Source organism: Oryctolagus cuniculus, chromosome 4 (genome assembly GCF_051225735.1).
Source record: "Oryctolagus cuniculus isolate XC-2025 breed Fujian yellow rabbit chromosome 4, ASM5122573v1, whole genome shotgun sequence".
Classification (NCBI taxonomy): Eukaryota; Metazoa; Chordata; class Mammalia; order Lagomorpha; family Leporidae; genus Oryctolagus; species Oryctolagus cuniculus.
The window spans coordinates 175,797,884-175,818,719 of record NC_142870.1 but is presented as its reverse complement, the minus strand read 5'-3'; the positions used below and the strand labels follow the sequence as shown (position 1 = coordinate 175,818,719).

The following is a 20,836-nucleotide window of genomic DNA, read 5'->3' as shown; positions in this document are numbered from 1 at the left end:
ACAAAGCATTCAGTGCAGAGTCTGGAATAAAGATGGGCTCTTTAAGTGCCTGCTGATCTTATGTTTTTATGCTGTCATTAACCACTTTCCTTCTGGCACTCACGTGGCTGCACTCTTGAATCATTTCCATCGGTGATTTTTTGAGTCTTTTAAGCAGGAGGAGTCCTTTTAAATGTTAAAAACAAAAACCATGCATTTCTGCATGATACTCAATTGTGTAGACTTTTAATGAGAAAATGATTAAAGACAAAAACCTATACACTTAAAAACATTTCTAAACCTGTGGTTTCCATTAATCACAGCAGAGTATGCCAGTATTTAAAAATAATGCCTCAGATAACACGAGGAGAAGGATCTATCCAGGATTATAGATTACAAAACTGGCTGTCACAACACATGGGTTAGGAACTACTGCTCTCTACTGCTGCAGAGTGGCCGGGCAGTCCTCCAGGCCTTGACCTGGACATGTTAACTGCTCATTGTTCACAGTAACCTCCTCCTGATCACTCAGGCCTCTCCTGCAGCCCTGCTCACCATGCAGACTATGGCCAGAGATCCGTCTCCACTAACTCCTTCAGAGCCTGCCTTCCCTGCAGACTCCAAGAGGACACACAGCTGACGCAGGGCTCTGAGCTGTGATTCCCAGGTGAGGCAGGAAGGGTCCTGGCAAACTAGGGAGCAGGTAGGGGGAGGAAATTCCCAGCATGCCTTTGACCCAAAGCCTAGGATGGTGCTTCAGCAGGCGGTGCAGCCCTGGAGTACCTGCGCACAGTAAGGTTTTTGTTACTATTAGTTGCATTTCCTGTGGCACTCTCGTGGCTGAACTCTCTGGGGGAAAATCTCTATTGGTGACACCAAGTCTCTCTGAGTAGAAGGAGCCCTTATGAATGCTGAAAACAGAAAGCACAGAGTACCTAAGGTAATCTATAGAAATGAAATTGACACTCTAAGATGTGATGATTTTATGAGCAGAGAGCTGGATCAGAAATGGAGCAGTCACAGCCGGCGCCGCGGCTCACTTGGCTAATCCTCTGCCTGTGGCACTGGCACCCCGGGTTCTAGTCCCGATTGGGGCGCCGGGTTCTGTCCCAGTTGCTCCTCTTCCTGTCCAGCTCTCTGGTGTGGCCTGGGAAGGCAGTGGAGGATGGCCCAAGTGCTTGGGCCCCTGCACCTGCATGGGAGACCAGGAGGAAGCACCTGGCTCCTGGCTTCCGATTGGCACAGTGCGCTGGCCATAGTGGCCATTTGGGGAATGAACCAACAGAAAGGAAGACCTTCCTCTCTGTTTCTCTCTCTCTCTCACTGTCTAACTCTGCCTGTCAAGCAGTCAGGACTTTGAACCAGGGCTCATGTGGGATGACTGTAGGAGGCAGTGACTTCACCCACTGCGCCACAACACTAACCCAGGACATTCTTTTTGTTATTTGTGTTTAATATGTTTAAATGCTTTTTGAAATGTTTTACATTTCATCATCCACTTCAAAATGATAAACCCCTTGAGAGAAAAAGCCATGTCTGTTTGCTTTATCTCTTGTATCTTAACATAGGATATATATTTTTTTAAAAAAGAAAACTTGCTATTATAATCAATATAACTATGGCTATTAATAAAAACTCTCTACATTTCTTTAGTAAAAAAAAAAAAAGATGTGATGATTTTAAACAGCCCTGTCTCGACTGTTGAGGGACAATTTTTTTCATACTATTTTTTGAATCCTTTACTTAGTGTAGGGTTAATCTTCTGTGTATAAAGTTAATTGAAAATAGATCTTTGTAAAAAATAAGAAGGGAATAGGAGAGGGAGGAGGAAGAAGGGTGGAAGTGTGGGCGGGTAGGGTGGTGTGGGAAGAATCACTATGTTCCTAAATTTGTATATATGAAATGCATGAAGTTTGTATACCTTAAATAACAGGTGTCTAGGTTAAAAAAAAGAGCTTATAAACAGAAAACATGGATTTTGCATGACAGTCATTTACTGAGAAAATGCGTAAGGACACAAACCTATAGATTTAGAAGTACTTCTATGTATGTGTCCCTCTCACCTCACCCTTCTATGTTAGTGGGTGGTAGAGGCAGAGGGGCTTTGGACTGAGCAGAGGCTGTGCAGTCCCCAAATCTAGGACCGATGATTTGCCCCAAACAGCATATTTTCTCAACTGTCACCAATGATCTAGACCATACACCAACAGTGCACTGTGCATGCTAGAGCCAGGCTCACTTTACCTCACAAAGACTGGATGGGATAGGAAACTGAGGCTCAGGGAGATGACGTAAGATGTGCAAAGCCACAAAGTGCAAAAGTATGTGGATCCAGGGCTGTGTCTAAAATGCACACACTTCCCGCCAACCACACCAACGATGCGGATGGACGAGGGGACGGTGCTCTGCACCCACAGAGGAAAGCAAGTGCGCTGTGCTCTGCTGGTGCAGGGTTACTTCCCACCACCCTGCGACAACCTATTCCTAGCGCTGGAGCCGGTCTCTGAGGGTTTGAGGGACACGCCCTCCCAAGTCTCAGTTGGGCCCACAAGTTCTTGGTTCAATAAGAGGGTTGTTAACACTGAATTGTGTCCTCCCTCCTCCCCCAAATTCCTATGTTAACCCCTTAACCTCTAATACCTCAGCATGGAACTGCACTGGAAGACAGGGCCTTTCTGAAACAGGGCAATTAGGGTAACGGGCTGCCAGGGTGGGCCCTAGTCCAGTCTGACTGGGAGCCCCTCTAGGAAGAGCAGATTAGGCAGACACACCAGGGGCCTGTGTGCAGAGACAGTGCCTAGTTCCGACAGCCCTGGAAGATTACCATGAGGGTGTTCCACTGGAGATCCCTGGAAAAGGAGACTGAGACTCACAAGTGATGTGAGAGTTGGCCATGGGCTGGATCCGGGAAAACCGATGTGAAGACAGGTTACGAACTCACTGGGGAGCTCACTGAGCACTCAGGAGTGGGCAGGCTAAGGGACAATATGGTTCACAAGAATGTCACCCCACTACGTGGGAGATCCACTCACAGTCTCTCTCTCTCTAGCCACCTGCAAAACCGATTGCAAAACTAGATAAAAGTCTCTACTGAGGTTGGTCTCCATCTCCTTTTTCCATCTCTCATTTCTGGGGGTACAAAAGGCCAGAACCCTGAGCTATTCCAAAGCTAACACAGGCTGTATCAAGGAGCCAGCTGTGAGGAGCACTTACCCAGAGGCTTCTGTCCCACTGGGCAAGGCTGCTCCCAACTGCTTGGAATTCTCTTGTACTTCTCTGTACGGCTGAGTCAGAGAAGCTCTGGCCCTGGGAGCCGTCAGGTTGCACTGAGTCCAGCTGTTGGCTGTGCCACAGCCAGAGGACTACTGGGGTGGAGTACCAGATGTATCCCATACCGCTGGAGACCAGGGTCTGAGGAAAGCAGTGTCAAGGTTAGCACACCTGGCCGGCGCCATGGCTCACTAGGCTAATCCTCCGCCTAGTGGCGCCGGCACACCGGGTTCTAGTCCCGGTCGGGGCGCCGGATTCTGTCCCGGTTGCCCCTCTTCCAGGCCAGCCCTCTGCTGTGGCCAGGGAGTGCAGTGGAGGATGGCCCTGGTGCTTGGGCCCTGCACCCCATGGGAGACCAGGAAAAGCACCTGGCTCCTGGCTCCTGCCATCGGATCAGCGCGGTGCGCCGGCCGCAGCGCGCCGGCCGCGGCGGCCATTGGAGGGTGAACCAACGGCAAAGGAAGACCTTTCTCTCTGTCTCTCTCTCACACTGTCCACTCTGCCTGTCAAAAAATAAAAAAAAAATAAAAATAAAAATAAAAAGAAAAAAAAAGGTTAGCACACCTTAGCACACAGGTTAGAGATACCTGCCTTGGGATAGGGGCCGCCCTGGTCCCCCAGTTAGTGCGGGAACCCCAGAGGTGGAGGGTAAGATGTGCAAAGCCACAAAGTGCAAAGTATGTGGATCCAGGGCTGTGTCTAGAATGCACACACTTCCCGCCAACCACACCAACGATGCGGATGGACACAGGGCTAAAACCCGCCCAACCAGGAAGCCTGTGGTAGAGCCCTTGCTTAGGACTGACAGTTCAAGTAAGTTGGTCTCTGTTGCTGCTGTTTTGTTGTCCTTGCTAGCACCCCCTGAAGTGATTTTCTTCTCAAGAACTGTAAGATTACCCCCTCATTCTCTTTACTTTGGAATAACCCTCTGTCTGGTCTACTGAATGGGTGCCACCATCCTGGGTGCCAGGGCTTTCCCCTGGAGCTGACACTTAGATGCCCCAGAGAAGCCCCAGCATTCACCTAACCCCATCCCTTCCTTTCAAACAAGAGGCAACAGCAGTGAAGTGACCTGTGCGAGAATGCACAGCCTGCGCCGCAGTCATTATTCCAAAGCAATTTTTCCTCTGTAACTTAAAAATCACAATGCAGCACGGCCCAAATACCTCCTTAACCTCCACCATCACCTTCTACATGGCAATCAGACAAGTTTACCGCTCCTCTTTGGCACAAAAGGTTAACAACTGAGCGTGATGCATGCTGTCACAACAAAAGTGCAAGGCCTTCAACCCAGGCCTCCCCTAACACATGCAGATTTTCATTCAAGGCCCTTTGTGCTGGCCTATACAGTCCCCTCCCCACAATCTGGGGCTATGGCTTCTATGCATATATTTGCACAGATTTGCATAATGGACCCTAGAAGCTCTAATTCCAACTATGTAAGAGAAACTAAGACTAAAATCTAGCTTAATGCACTTGAAACAGGAAACCAATCTTTAAAACATGTTGGGATAAGGATGGAGGGGGTGCCACAGATTGATGGGTGCTCACTGTCTCCGGAGAGCTTCCTCTTACAGGGAATTCCAATGCACACATGATCCCAGGACCCCGGGAAGGAAAAGCCCCCTCCCTCTGTGTATTTGGTTGGCTGCCAACAGTCCATATTGGGCATAACGTTTGCATCTGGCAAAGCAAGGTAGGGAATTGGTGAGGAACCAAATGCTAATACTCTATATGCCTTGTGCTTCCTGCACACCACACGCCACTTTTAGGGCTAAGCCTGAACTGGCACTCACTATGTGAGCTGGCGAGGCAGACACTGTTATTAACTCCCTGTTGCACGTGAGAAAAAGAAGCCTGCGAGTCAAAGCACCCGGCCCACGGTCACGCAGCTGGGAATGGCAAACTGGAACCTGAACTCTGGCAATCTGGCTCCTGGGTCCAGTCACCTACTTGCACTCATCCTTTGCTCTGGCTACCTTCCCCAGGAAACTGCATATTTAAAAACAGTGACCTACAATCTTTTCAGAACCGATTTTCTATGTTGGTCTCTTCATTACTCTCTTACCTGTTTTCTTCCATCTGTATTCCAGGGCTGTGACACATGTGTTAAAATAACAATTTTAGGATTTTAGGACCAGCACTGTCGTGTAATAGGTTAGGCTTCCACCTGTGGCGCTGGCATCCCATATGGCTGGGGTTTGGATACCAGATGCTCCACTTCCGATCCAGCTCTCTGCTGATGGCCTGGGAAAGCAGTAGAAAGATGGCCCAAGTGCCTGGGCTCCTGCATCCACGTGGGAGACCAAAAAGAAGCTCCTGGCTCTTGGCTTCAGACCGGCCCAGCTGTGGCCGATGCAGCCATACAGAGAGTGAACCAGCAGACAGAAGACCTCTCTCTCTATCTCTCCCTCCCTCCCTCTTTCTGTAACAATGCCTTTCAAGTAAATAAATAAATCTTAAAAAAAAAAAACAATTTTAGGCCGGCGCCGCGGCTCACTAGGCTAATCCTCCGCCTAGCGGCGCCGGCACACCGGGTTCTAGTCCCGGTCGGGGCGCCGGATTCTGTCCCGGTTGCCCCTCTTCCAGGCCAGCCCTCTGCTGTGGCCAGGGAGTGCAGTGGAGGATGGCCCAGGTGCTTGGGCCCTGCACCCCATGGGAGACCAGGATAAGCACCTGGCTCCTGGCTCCTGCCATCGGATCAGCGCGGTGCGCCGGCCGCGGCGGCCATTGGAGGGTGAACCAACGGCAAAGGAAGACCTTTCTCTCTGTCTCTCTCTCTCACTGTCCACTCTGCCTGTCAAAAAAAAAAAAAAAAAAAAACCACAATTTTATCAATCTAATTTACTTTACATGTGGAAGAGAATACAATAAAAGGACTGCAAACTCCTGCTTTAATTTTCTTCTCTTCCCCAATCCTAGCATTTCATGCATACCATTTGGAAGAAGAAAAATTATACAAAGTAAATTTTCTCCTAAGATTGCACATATATATATATACACACAACACACACACAAACACATACACAAACACACACATACACACGTTACACAGATAATTCATACAAATAGAGTTCTATCTCATTTCCTTATAATTTAAATATCTTATTAAAAGTAGATCTTTTTTCTCTTTTAAAATAGGTTTCTATGGCGAGACATTTTGTTCATTGCCTTTTTAAACCCTCGAAAAAGAGAATTCTAGCAGCCTGAGAGGTTTTCTGAGTCACTCACTGACACCAAGCGAGACAGCAGCTTGGAAATGTCCAGTGTTTGGTGTGGTGATTTTAAATTGGTTCAGCAAGTTCTGTGACGTTCTTCCACCAGCAGGTGGAGTCCATTCCCTGTCTCCTTGAGCTGAGCTGAGCCTTTATGACGGTATTGATGACTGAAACAAGGCAGAAGGGATACCACACATCTTCTAAGGCAGAAAAGATCACACAGCTTCCAACCCTATACAATTACCTTAGTTACCTTAGGTGCCACATGAACAGACTGCATGGCATGGGACAAGGACACCCAAGGGTCACAGCTATCCCAGCCTCGGCCAGGCCAGACGTGAGGGATGAAGCACAAGACGACCTAGGCCTGGGCACCTGGATGACAATCGCCCAAGAGACCTCGAGTGACAGCTGCCTAGCTAAGCCCAGTCCATCCTAGATGGACCAACTGTTCTGGGTGATTTTTTTCTTTTTCTGCATCAACAGATACCAAGACTACACTGGTACAATGGTTTGAAATAGCCCCCAAAGTTTCTGAGCTAATAACTTGGGCCCCAGCGTGGTGGAGGTGGGAGGCAGGGCCTGATGAAACCACGCCCCTAAGTGCCTTGAATGCAGACGTTGGATGCCATCGGTCTCCCAGCCTCTCTCCCTTAGCTTCAAGCTTCCTTATCTTGCTTTATGATTGCAAACCAACCTCTTACTACAATTAGCTCTCTGAATCCATGAAGTGGTACCATCAGTCCCACAGATGCCTAATTCCCTTGATGCTTGGCCTTATCCTGAGGGCTTTCTGCTTTCTTTCCTAGGAACCCAAGTCCTTTTCTTTTTTTAAAGATTTATATATTTATTTCAAAGAGTTACAAAGAAACACACACACACACACACACACACACAGAGAGAGAGAGAGAGAGAGAGAGAGAGAGAGTGTTTCCATCTGATGGTTCACTCCCTAATTGCCTGCAATGGCTGGAGCTGCACTGATCTGATGCCAGGAGCCAGGAGCTTCTTCCGGGTCTCCCATGTGGGTGCAGGGGTCCAAGGACTTGGGCCATCTTCTACTGCTTTCCCAGGTCATAGCAGAGAGCTGGATTGGAAGTGAAGCAGCCAGGTCTTAAACTGGCACCCATATGGGATGCCAGTGCTTCAGGCCAGGGTGTTAACCCGTAGCGCCACAACGCTGGCCCTGGAACCCCAGTCCTTTAGCAAAAAGTAACTACCACCTTCATGTATCCTCCAGACTGAGGGAGTCCACTTTGCCATCATCAAAATTCCCTAAAGTACATAATATTGCTTACCTGTCAAAAACAGGGCCGTGAACATTGCAGACCAACCAGGAACTTGGACATCAGCTGAACACATACTTCTTGGTCCCAGTTTCACTCTGAAAGAAGCTTTATCCCTAACCCCTCAGGGAGCCCATGGAACTGATAGCTGCCCAGCTCCACCACCACTTGATGTCAGTTGGCTTGCTGTTCATCCAGTATACAGACCCAGTTTGGGGCTCTATAGCAACTTCTCCAACCAGTTTTGAAAGTGTTCTATATCACTAATAGTGGGTGTCTGTGTCCAGGGCACTGCCCTCACGAACAGAAAGAAGAGGCAGAGAAAAGAGAAAAGAGAGAAGACAGAAGAGAGAGAGAAGTCTTCCATCCGATGGTTCATTCCCCAATTGGCCACAATGGCCGGAACTGTGGCAATCCGAAGCCAGGAGCCAGGAGCTTCTTCCGGGTCTTATCATTGGAGAGGTTTCATTATCTCAGGAGTGGAGTTCCTAAAAGGATGAGCTTGGCCCCCTTTTGCCCGTACACCTCTCTCTCTCTCCCCCTGCTTTACTCCCTTGTGCTATGGGATGACACACCACAAAGTCCCTCACCAGATGTCAGCCTCTTGATCTTGAACTTCCCAGCCTCTAGAACTGAGGAAAATAAATCACCTGGACTATGGGATTCTGTTACAGTGCACAACAGACTAAGACAACTGGGAATTCAGCTCTGCGCCTTATTTCAACAACAAAAGGAAACAGTATCTACAGCATACCCAAATCTAGCTAATATGCAGTCTGTTTTCTACATGGGCAGTAACATACAATTTTGCCCGGAAATGGCTTTTTCTAATTTTAAGGCTATCATCTTGGTATCTAACTCTTTCACTTCACAGATGAGAAGGCCAAGGTCCAGGAAAGTGAAATGACTTACTTGGCCACACACACAGTACCTAAGGTAAGGGCTGGGGAGGGATTCAGGCCAACTCACTGCCTGGCCAATCCCACTAATATTCCAAACTCAGTGTTTTTATACTCATTATGGTTTCAGTATGTTAGTATAGTCTTTCCTTTGAACTTCAATAATTCCATTTATTTAAAGATCAAATATAAACTCATAATTCACTGGAGCATGGTCTCCCTTACTCAGACATAAATATGCATCACTGCTTGTGACCTTGGCTTTTTTATGAAACCAAGGAGTTTCGATGCAAATTTTTGCTGTTTCCTTCTCCACAGTTAGCCACATTCCAAATGTTCCCTGTCTTGTTGGAGCTACGCCTTTGATCACACGGCTGAAAGACAAAAGGCTCCACTCAGTACTTAGAGTTAACCTAATGGGCTAACCTGACAGGTTCCAGAACAGGATGGTGGTTCAACAGCTGGACTGACAGCGTCCATGACTCCACTGGGAAATGTTTCCTGGAAGATAACCTCGGAACCCAAGGAAGAAAACCATGGGAGACAGGGCCTCTGTGCCCAACACGCCCATGGCCTCTGACCAACACAAATGAGCACATACTGCAGCTCTGGGAGGCTGACTGCTCAAAACTTCATAACTCAAACATTACACACACATGTGAACATACAGGAGACAAGCAGGCATCCCCAAAAAGCTCATAGAAAATGTGCATTATCGCGGCTGATGCTGTGGCACAGAGTTAAAGAGCCCCAGCCTGCAGTGCTGGCATCCCATATGGGCGCAGGTTCGAGTCCTGGCTACTCCTCTTCCGGTCCAGCTCTCTGCTATTGCTGGGAAAGCAGTAGAAGATGGCCCAACTCTTTGGGCTCCTGCACCCGTGTAGGAGACCTGGAGTAAGCTCCTGGCTCCTGGCTTCGGATTAGCTCAGCTTTGGCGGTTGCAGTCTTTTGTGAAGTGAACCAGTGGAATGGAAGACCTCTCTCTCTCTCTGGCTCTACTTCTCTCTGTAACTCCTCTGCCTTTCAAAATAAATAAAATAATTCTTAAAAAATGTGCATTATCTTTTAATTCCTTTTCCATGAACTTTTTGAAGTAGAAGGATCCTCAAACACGGACATGCATTCATTCTCTCTCTAACACACACACACACACACACACACACACACCCCCTTTACTGGGAGCAAGGAACAGGTAAGAATGACTAATTTGTACCACAAGTCCATCTTCATGCTAACAGAGGGTTAAGTCATTTTTCTAAGGTTAAAGGGGTCAGATGCTACCAGGATTTAAACGCAAGTTTCTCTGATCCTGGCTGCCAAAAAGATCTTGAGGCCTGGGAAACTTCTAATGTTCTATGTGAGCAGAGGAATGCTTGATGAAGAATAACAGACTAATTGTGATGAACACAGTCAAGAAATCTCTCCCCAAACACAGCCACCCTGGGGGCAACTGTTCTGCCCTTCATCTGGCTTTAGCTTTTCTGTCATTTGATTCAACCTGGGAACTATTTTTGGAAGCCTTCCATAGACTTGAAGACTGTGTAAGGAATCCCTTCTTGGTGCCTGTAACCTTTGCATGTGTGTCTATTCCAGCTTGTGTATATCTGCATGGACATGGCCAGAGACTTGTCTGAAGCTGTCAGGGCAGGACTGTGTCGCGTTCAATTCATGTCTCCCATATCTGCTCCAGTCCCTCTGTTCCAACAAATATTCACTGAACAACAGGAAACCCTTCTAAACCACACTCTAGCCAGCTATGGCAGCTCACCTTTCCCAGAAATGACCAACACAGAACATCTTAGCACACAGTCTCCCTACATGTGACTCTGGCACTCCTACCAAGAGGAGGACAATTTGTGACAATGGCCAGATGTTAACTGACACGTGAGGCAGGTCATAAAAGGCGGGACAGTCTCTTGCTTTTGCTCATGGCAGCCAGGTGCCATGACGTACGGAAATCTGAGGAGCCCAGGGAAGGTCCATGTGGGAAAGAACTGGGCCCCTAGCCTTAGCTGGACTTCTAGGCTACCGCCGGCATCAACCTGCTAGCCCCGGGCATGCCATCTTGAAAGTAGGTCTTTCAGCCTCTGTCAGGCTACCCCAGCCGAGTCTGAGGACAGCACAGACAAATGTCCCCTGCCTTAATGCAGATTTGTTATCATATTAACTCACCAAGCCTTGGGCTGGTTTGTGAGGCAGCAAGAGTAACAGGAACACCTCCCACGTGGAAGTGAATGCAAAGCTCTCTGCGTAACCATCCCGATCTAAACCTCAGGGAAGGGTTAGTGCAGGAATTCAGCAGGCTGACTCTGACGTGGGTTTCCTTAGTGTCCTTTCTTGCCCAGATGCTGGGGAAAGGATACATCTCAACCCGGGGTCTTTCTGCAGAGCTGGGGTCTCTCTGATCTACAGCCACAACTTCCCCAGAACGAAGAAGGCCCAGGTGCACATTAAGAATCGCATGAAGGCTCCTGGCACACATGCACTCTGTGACTGGGGACTGAGAGGACAAAGCTGGTGGCTGGTGTGTGGTGGCTGCAGGGTGCGGACATGGCCATTTCTGGAAAGGAGCTGCTATCACAGAAGGGAACAAAGGCGGTTGTGACAGGAGCACAAATTCACACACCATAGATGTTCCCTTAAAGACATTCCCCAAACAAACAGGAGAGTCAGAATTAGATGGATGAAAAGGTCAACCCAGTCTCTAATAAAATAACAAGCTCATTAATATTCAGGGAACATCTCACTGACATCATAGAAAAGAACACAAACGCACCAGTTTAGACTACCTTGACTCCCTCAAACTCAAAGTAGGAGGCTCACAAAAAATGTTTCAGAGGCTGAGGAGAGGGTGGCAACAGGGAAAGGGGAGCCTCTGGTCAGTGGGTACACGGTTTCACAGGAGGAAGGTTCCGGTGACCTTCTGCGGTTACCAGAATTCCTAATAACGTACTGTGTATTTCATAGCTAAAATACTTCAAATGTTCTCACCACAAAGGAATGACAATGGTATGTTAATTACCTGATTCGATCATCCTACAATGTATGTATGCACTGAAACATCACATCGCACCCCAAAAGTACAATTATTGTCAATCAAAAATAAAATAAAACCTTAAACATGCCCCATGCTTTCCAGTACAGAACTTGAAAGGTGACAAAGGTCAACCTCAACATGTTTAAAACTATGTTGACAGTGTATATGTACCCTTGTTATAAAAAATGGCATATTTGCAGTTTTTGCTTCCAAACCTGAAACTATGTATAATCATAAGAAAATCCTGAATGGGAGGCCGTCTACAAAATGTCTGACCCATTCCTCTCAAAATTATCAAGTTATTTAAAAGAAAAAAAGAGAAGGCTGAGAAACTGTTAATGGCCAAGAGGCCTGAGACATAATTATTCCTGAGGTACTATCCAGATGGGATCCTGGGGCAGACAACGTCAACACAAACACAAAGCAAATCTGAATAAAGTATGGGCTTCAGTTGATAAAAATGAATCAACACTGGTTTCTTAATTATGTCCAGTGTACCGCAGCAAAGTAAGACGTTCGTAACAGCAGAAATTGATTACTCTGTAATGGAGTGTGTAACTATTCTAAAAGAGAAAAAAGGGGTTGGCGCTGCGGCGTAGCTGGTGAAGCCGCGGCCTGCAGTGCCGGCATCCTACGTGGGCCCCGGCTGCTCCACTTCCGATCCAGCTGTCTGCTGTGGCCTGGGAAAGCAGTAGGAGATGGCCCAAGTCCTTGGGCCCCTGCACCCCTGTGGGAGACCTGGAAGAAGCTCCTGGCTCCTGAGCCTTCGGGTGGGCTCAGCTCTGGCCATTGCGGCCAATTGGGGAGTGAACCAGCGGATGGAAGACCCACCCACCCCGCTGCCTCTCCTCTCTCTGTGTAACTCTGACTTTCAAATAAATAAAACTTTAAAAAATAAAAGAAAAATACTTAGAAAAAATGGTCCCAGGGTCAGAGGGACAATATGAAGGTCATCACATGAGCAATTCTAGAAAGGAGGTGTGGGGGGAGGGGGAGGCTGAGAGGAGATACTTTTCTGCCCTAAGGTCAGCCTTTGGCTATGAAGATCAGCCTTCACTTAGTGAGCAGCTTCTGATCTAATGTTATTCTCTGATGCGTTTTTGGAGCCTATTTAATGAGCGGGAGGGGGAAGTTCCATGTCTTGCAGCATCTGTCTCTATCCCCCCTGATTCTCACCTTTCTAATGTTCTCATTCAGGGTAGAAGTGTGGCGTTCAGAGGAGAAACAAACCCTTTGAATCATATGCCTGAACATACAGTTTTTTAGCCTGCTAAAACTGCAACTGAGCAATCAGGGTAAACGCTACCCAGGCAATATAAATAAATGCTTATACTTTTCTAGACCAAGAAAGCAGGCTGAGTGAAAATAGAAGCTTTCGCATTATTACCATGGACTAGATTGCCCTGTGGTTTAAACACAGAGCCATATAAGGTGTGGGACATGAGGATAAATCCATCCTCATTCAAAATTTTGGCCCACACTGCTTTGCTGCTAGAGAATGATGTACTCACCACCAAAACCCAATGTGACTTCACCTCTTTTGGACCTCAGCTTCCCAGACAGAAATGTTGTCTCCAGCCCTGAGCTCCCATGACTTTCTGTTCCAGTTCACAGCGTGGCCCTTCTGTGAGTTCCATTCCTTACTTCCTAGCAAACTGACCTGTTTTGTCTTCCAAGCTCTGAAAGGTGGTGTGAGAGTATTTGCTGAGATTCAGATGGTAAGAGACCAGTCCAGTTTCACACCCTAGTTCAAGGGTTCTGGCTCTGGAGGGTTGAGGAGAGCAGTGCGGAGCAGGACAAACTGCAGGCATTTCTGCTTAGGAGGCAGAAGTTAGGGTAGTCCCGTGGAGGGTCCTGGCACACCCCAGGAAAGCAGGAGACAGGCCCACGGTGGCACCTCCAGAAAGGCTCCCAGGGACCCTATACACGGCTTCCCCAGACCCTGCAGCACACAGCTCAAGGTCTGCTCTGGCAGTCTGCTCACGGAACTCCAGTGGAGCCCAGTGGAGAGCCCTGGCATGTGCCCAGAGGCTGAGGGACCTGACCTGAGCACATCAGCAGCCGGCTGCCCCTGGCTTAAATTCTGAAAGCTCAGAGAAGAATACACGCGAGCCCTGGCCTGCTCATCCCGAGCACCACTTCCCTGAAAGCAGCACTAGGGCTCTGACCTGAGTCCTCATGCGTGCAGTCTGAAGCATGGGCTCAGCACCCCAAAGAGCTTGCTGAGGACAGAGCAGAGGCAGCAGCTGGCAGCAGCTGGGAAGCAGGAGAGGGCAGGCCAGAGGCCTACCCAGCGAGGGGCAGGCATCCGAGATGGGTGTCTGCTCCCAAGCCCTGGCCTCTCCCAGAGTGCCCTGGGGGGCTGCTCAGCATTCTACCAGGGTTCCTGCCAGGCTGGTGCTAAGTGTGTTGGTCCCTGTTCTCTTTGTTGCCAAAGGTCCACTGCCTACTTTAGTTTGCCTGAAACAAAACGTCTCAGGCCACACAGCTATGCATCCTTGTGAAACTGCCTAATTTTCCATGTCAAGGCAGGATGTCCATACTCTGACATATAATTTAGGTTTTGAGCGTGAGCTGGATTTCACAACTGAATTCTGAAACTCAGTCTTCCAGGCTGTGTGTGCTTGGGAATCAAGGTTTTCCTCTCCCTCTTCCCTCCTCACTGCTCATCCCTACCTCAATGCCACCAGTGATACTATCACTAACGCTAAATACATCCACGTATTGAGCACCTACCATGTGCCAAGTACTGTACTGAGCCATTTTCACTATACCATCTTGTTAAATCTTTTAAACATCCTGACACCAAATCTTAGCCCATTTTCTATGAGTATAGGAGTACCAGCCCTCCATGTTCTTAACTATGCTCCTTTTGGCTATAAATCTGTGGATTTGAACACTAGAATGATTCGGTATAGACGCGGAGGTAGCTTTCTAGTAGGAATGCTTTTAAGACCCTCTTGACAATGCCAGTGACACAGGAGCAGCACACAGGACTAGGAGAGGACCATGGGAGGTGGCCTGCATATCAGGATTACACTGGCTGGATACTGTGGCTTGGTATGACCTGAGTGTGCCCCCAAGGGTCCCTGTGTTGGGAGTCTGGTCCCCAGTGTGGTGATGATGGGGAGGAGCCTCTCAGAGGTGAAGTCGTCACTGCCTGTAGCTCCTCCTCGTGGCAGGGTTGCTATGGAAGAGCAAGGCTGACCTCCTTGCTCGCTGCCTTGCCATGCTCCTCTCACTTGTGCTCCTGCCCTGACCCTCCACCATGGGCCCACCAGGGGCCAAACTGAACAGCCTGCCTCGCCGGGAACTTTCAGCCTCCAAACCCTGAGCTACACAAGCCTCTTCTGTTTATGAAGTACCCAGCCTCAGGTTTCTCATTAGCAACAGAAAACGCACTAGCATAGCGGTTTTATGTGTAGCAACCTGTCGGGGACCCCTAGAAAGCTGGAGGGACCCAGGGAGACCGGATCTTCTTGCTACAAGACCAGCATTTGCTCATTTCTAACGTCACACACCCAGCGGGCTTCAGATGACGGTGGCTCCGTGTCTCCCCGATCAAGCAGCACCTTAACCTCAATCACCGAGGTGGCCGCTATTTCCTCCACCATGGGCAACAAGATGCACACAAAATTCTGCCAAATTTTCTACAGTTAGGTTTATCCACAGGTAAGAAACACGACACAGTGTGCTGTGTTCAGCATGCATCCCACATGCACCAAGTTTCTACTGTGTTTGCCAATATTTTATCCATGCAAACAGATTTAATACAGAAGTTTTCGTGAGGTAGCCTCATTTCTACTGAAGCTCAGAGGAGCTGAAAGATGTACTTAAGGTCGTAAGTTCAAGGTGAGCCAAGATGCGCCCCTAAATGTCTTCTTGCTTTTCTCTGGTCTCCTTTCATCTATTTTCAGCTGTGGAGGCTGAGAGCTATAAAACCCCTTCATGGCGATGTCTGGTTACTTCTGTTCCTGGTGAGTCCACTACTGAGCAAGGGCTCTCCGATTCAGCAGGTCTTGGAGATGACAAGCAGATGACCCCGCAGGGCCTGGCTCTCTTGGGTCATTCCATGCTCACCCGGGCGCCAACCGAGGTACATGGCCAAACCCTGCTTCTGAGTTAAACCCAAGACGTTAAGCACATGAGCTCTACCTGGAAATGCTGTGAGGATATTCAGGATATTCGTCCTTGCAGACACACACCCCTCTGAAACAGAAGGGGAGCTGCCCTATCTCCTGGGTAGTGGGACAGGGCAACAGGTTCCTTGTCTATGAGATTTCCTTAGCTGATTCTCCCTCACTCCAATTACTGCTCTCAAACCCCAGATAGCCAAGGCACATGGTTAAATGCAACCCCCAACTCCTAACGTGGCCCAGATTACCTTTATAATCTAGAATATGCAGTACAACTGGATCCTACAGATCTGGGAATAGGACACTTCCTAATAAAGGGGTGTTTCAGTTCTGTTCTTCACCTCTCTCTTTTCTTTCCCAGGGAGGTGTGGAAAGAAAATAAACACCAGGTATACTGTCACTCCCTGGTATATAATCTGTATCAATTTCTTTTTTCCTTTTTTTTTTTTTTTTGACAGGCAGAGTGGACAGTGAGAGAGAGAGAGAGAGAGAGACAGAAAGGTCTTCCTTTTCCGTTGGTTCACCTCCCAAATGGCCACTGCGGCTGGCGCACTGTGCTGATCCAAAGCCAGGAGCCAGGTGCTTCCTCCCGGTCTCCCATGCGGGTGTAGGGCCCAAGCACTTGGGCCATCCTCAACTGCACTCCCTGGCCACAGCAGAGAGCTGGACAGGAAGAGGAGCAACCGGGACAGAATCCGGCGCCCCGACCAGGACTAGCATCCGGTGTGCTGGCGCCGCAGGCGGAGGATTAGCCTAGTGAGCCGCGGCGCCAGCCTCAATTTCTTAGATAGGCTGACTGTGTTGGGATTCTACCTGGCTCCTTCTATTCACTGCGATACCCTCTCTTTGGCTCTTTTAGATTTTGCATTAAGCTGGTACACTGAACACTAGTTCACCCCCCCAGATTCTCCCTCAGTCTCCAGCAAGGAAGTTCTCATCTCAGTGAAGAGCCTGAGCCCGGATCAAGGTGCAGCTATTTTAGACTGGGCCTCCATCTTGTAACTCAGGCCTGACTGGGCCCTGAACCCTGAGCCAAAAGCTCCTGAAAAAAAAAAAAAGAAAGAAAGAAAGAAACTCTCCTTGCGATAAACTCCCCTAGCAACAGCCAATCAGCAGATAGCAGGGAAACACCTAATGTTCCAGGTGTCTTTTCAGGCAGTTAAGGTGACTGATAACATCCTGAGACCCTGCAGTTTGACACGTACACCCTAGCGGCTTGGACCCTATACTTTAGCCAATCATTTTAAAAGGCATCAACCCCAGGCCAGCACCGTGGCTCACTTGGTTAATCCTCCGCCTCCGGCGCCGGCATCCCATATGGGTGCTGGTTCTAGTCCCGGTTGCTCTTCTTCCAGTCCAGCTCTCTGCTGTGGCCCGGGAGTGCAGTGGAGGATGGCCCAAGTTCTTGGGTCCCTGCACCCGCATGGGAGACCAGGGAGATGCACCTGGCTTCTCGCTTCGGATCAGCGCAGCGCCGGCTGCAGCGGCCATTTAGGGGGTGAACCAACAGAAGGATCTCAGTCTCTCTCACTGTCTAACTCTACCTGTCAAATAAATAAAAAAAAAAATCAACCCCAAAAGCCATCCAACCACCTTTACTAGGTCCATTCCTGCTGCTGGATGCACTAATCAATTTTAGGAGATGTTCTTTGAATTTCCCGTGGAATGAGATGATTTGCTGAATGGTGCTATAATGTATAGAATGTCTCTAAAAACCCTATAAAAACCCCCGTTAACTGAAGAATCGGGGCTCTCTATTCAGATCTGCTGTGCCAGTGACGGTTGAGAGCCCAGACCCGGGCCTGTAATAAAACTTGTGTGGGCCGGCACCGCAGCTCACTAGGCTAATCCTCTGCCTGCAGCGCCGGCACCCCGGGTTCTAGTCCTGGTTGGGATGCCGGATTCTGTCCCGTTGCTCCTCTTCCTGTCCAGCTCTCTGCTGTGGCCTGGGAAGGCAGTGGAGGATGGCCCAAGTCTTTGGCCCTGCACCAGCATGGGAGACCAGGAGGAAGCACCTGTCTCCTGGCTTCAGATCAGCGCAGCACCGGCCACAACGCGCTGGCCATGGCAGCCACTGGGGGGGGGGGGGTGAACCAAGGGAAAAAGGAAGACCTTTCTGTTTCTCTCTCTCTCTCTCTCTCTCTCTCTCTCTCACTGTCTAACTCTGTCCATAAAAAATGTTTTACAGCAGTATTGGCTCCTTGGTGGTCTTTGGGGACAATCAAAATGGGCATAACACATGCTAGGAGTACTGGCAGCTGATGGCACACACGGCTGAGTTTCTCTTCAGGAGTCACAGTGGCTAAAGAGAACTGCTTTGCTCAAAATGACAACCCCTTCTTGGGAACCTTAAATCCAACGACTAGTTTGTGTAGGGTGAAGGGGATGGCTTCCTTTGCCTCAACTGGGAGGAACCTGAAGGGCTATCCCATAACATAGCTACCCTTAGAGTCAGCGGAGACCTCGGTGTGACTGCACTGCCCCTCAGCTTCTCCCTGCCCAGTCCTAACGGTGCTGACTCTTGGAGAATTTCCAACACCCTCCTATGCGCAAAATCTGCAGCTCGATCTGCTTCCTGGGATGCAGGTCTGCCCCAGCTGATGTCAATCAATGTGGACAGTGAAGGGGATGGCCCATCCTTCTTTTCATTCCTTTCCAGCCTTGTTCGCCACATTCCTGCCACCTTTCACATCCCTTTGCTGCCTTCCTATCTGTACCTCCACCTGGTTCTGGTCACTCAACTCACAAACTGCAACTGATGTAAAGTTTTTTAATTTTATTTTATTAAAAAAAAAAAGATGTATTTACTTATTTGAAAGGCAGAGTTACCGAGAGAGGGAGAACAAGAGAGCTAGCCTATGTGTGTGTGAAAAGCGCCTGAAGACCAGCACCTACTGCGGAAGCTCCAGAAGCCGAGCATTTGGCACTTCCAAGTCTTGCCCAGACCCTGATCACCTCCCAGGTGTTCCCAGCCCTTCCCCCAAGGGAAGCTCCCAGGAGAGCTCTCTCCTAAGGACAAAATGGGTTACCAGCCCTGATAACATGGGGCAAAAAAAAAAAAAAAAAACCTTCAGACGCCCCAAGGGAAGTCCCTCTACTCTGCTTGGCAACAGCAAACCTGGGGAGGAATTTGCTAATTTTCCCTCCACAGCCCTTGGTCATAGAAGAGGAGTGGAAGGAGAGGCCTGGCCTCCTTTTCCTTTATAAGCCCCAGTCTAAACAACGACTGGGCGAGCTCAGCCCTCTGGTCTCTGTTGAGCGGCCTGCCTGGCCTGCACAGCTGTATTCTCTCTATTCAACCATGCAACCTCGCTCTCCCCCGCCAGGTGACTGGGCGCTCTATCTGTCCCTTCTGTTCTGACAGATGCCCTATCCTCAAAAAAACCTTATTACTTCGCTCTCTGACTCACATCTGAATTCTTTCTTGCATGAAGACAAAACCCCCATGGATTCCATGGCTCTTTTCTCTGGCGACACATCTACTGATTCACTCCCCAGAAGGCTGCAATAGCCAGGGCTGGGCCAGGCCAAAGACAGAAGCCAGGAGCTCCATCTGGGTCTCTCACATGGGTACAGATTGGGCCATTCTCCACTGCTTTTCTGGGCGCATTAGTAAGGGAGCTGGATTGGAAGTGGAGCAGCGGAGATAAGAATCAGCACTCATATTGTTGTAGGCAGGCATACAGGTTAAAATAGGTTAGATCTGGGAGCTGGAAGACCATGACTTCACCATGCTCCTGTGTGACCTCATGCCCTACCTGACCACACCTGGGTGCCCACCTGCCCACCAGACCATATAACTACTCCCCTTTGAAAAATATACAAGGAGCACCCCAAAAGCTCTCTCTGCCTCTGCTTTGCTGCTTCTGAAAAGCTGTGGATAGCTGCTCAAAAACGCCCGCTGTACGCTGTACGTGGCTTTTGGCCTGCTTTCTGCTTGCTATGAACTCCAATCTAATTCCAGACTTTCCCTCTCCTTAGATTAGACTAACGCCCTCACTCTCCTATGCATTTCTCTCACTGAATAAAAAGCTTAAAACGTCTCATGCTGCCTTGTTCATTGATGCCGATATTCAGAATTCTTTGAATATTAGGCAGGAACCCACACAGGCTTATTAACATTGGGAACTTATTAATAAGCACAAAGTGATACCATATAGTCCGTTATCAATATGGGATGTTGGTATTGCAGGTGGCAGCTTTACCTGCTGTGCCACAACACCAGCCCCACGGTTTTATTCTTATTACTGTGTTTGCTCACATCTTTTTTTTTATTTAATAAATATAAATTTCCAAAGTAAAACATTTGGATTATAGCGGCTTTTTCCCCCCATAACCACCCTCCCACCCACAACCATCCCATCTCCCACTCCCTCTCCCATCCCATTCTTCATCAAGATTCATTTTCAATTCTCTTTATATACAGAAGATCAATTTAGTATATATTAAGTAAAGATTTCGACAGTTTGCACCCACTCAGAAACACAAATTGTAAAGTACTGAGTACTAGTTATACCGTTAATTCACATAGTACAACTCATTAAGGACAGAGATCCTACATTAAGTGCACAGTGACTCCTGTTGTTGATTTAACAACTGACACTCTTATTTATGAACTGAAACTGATCAGTTTGACTAGTGAGATGGCATTGGGGCATGCCACCTTGATGGGATTGAGTTGGAATCCCCTGGCACGTTTCTAACTCTACCATTAGGGGTAAGTCCGATTGGTTTGCTCACATCTTTCCATGAGCCTGGGAGCTCATTGGGAATAGGCAACTCTGCACTGTGCCACATGGTAGTTATATCCATAGCTATGTGCTATAAGTATAAAATACCAAATTTTGTAAATTTAGTATGAAAATATATAGATTACATTAATAATTTGTGTTATTGATTATGTGATGAAATGGTAAGATTTTGGAAATATTGGGTGAAATAAAATGTACTATTAGTGTGCATCTTTATTAATGTGATTACTACATGATTTAAAATTATGTATGTAGTTCAT

At 48.3% G+C, this 20,836-nt stretch overlaps 1 protein-coding gene across 6 annotated transcripts in view; it reads right to left on the bottom strand.

Moving 5' to 3' along the window:
* TMEM108 (transmembrane protein 108) overlaps positions 1 to 20,836 on the bottom strand; it is a 352,039-nt gene that overhangs the window by 17,190 nt on the left and 314,013 nt on the right. The gene's annotated exons all lie outside the window — the stretch shown is intronic.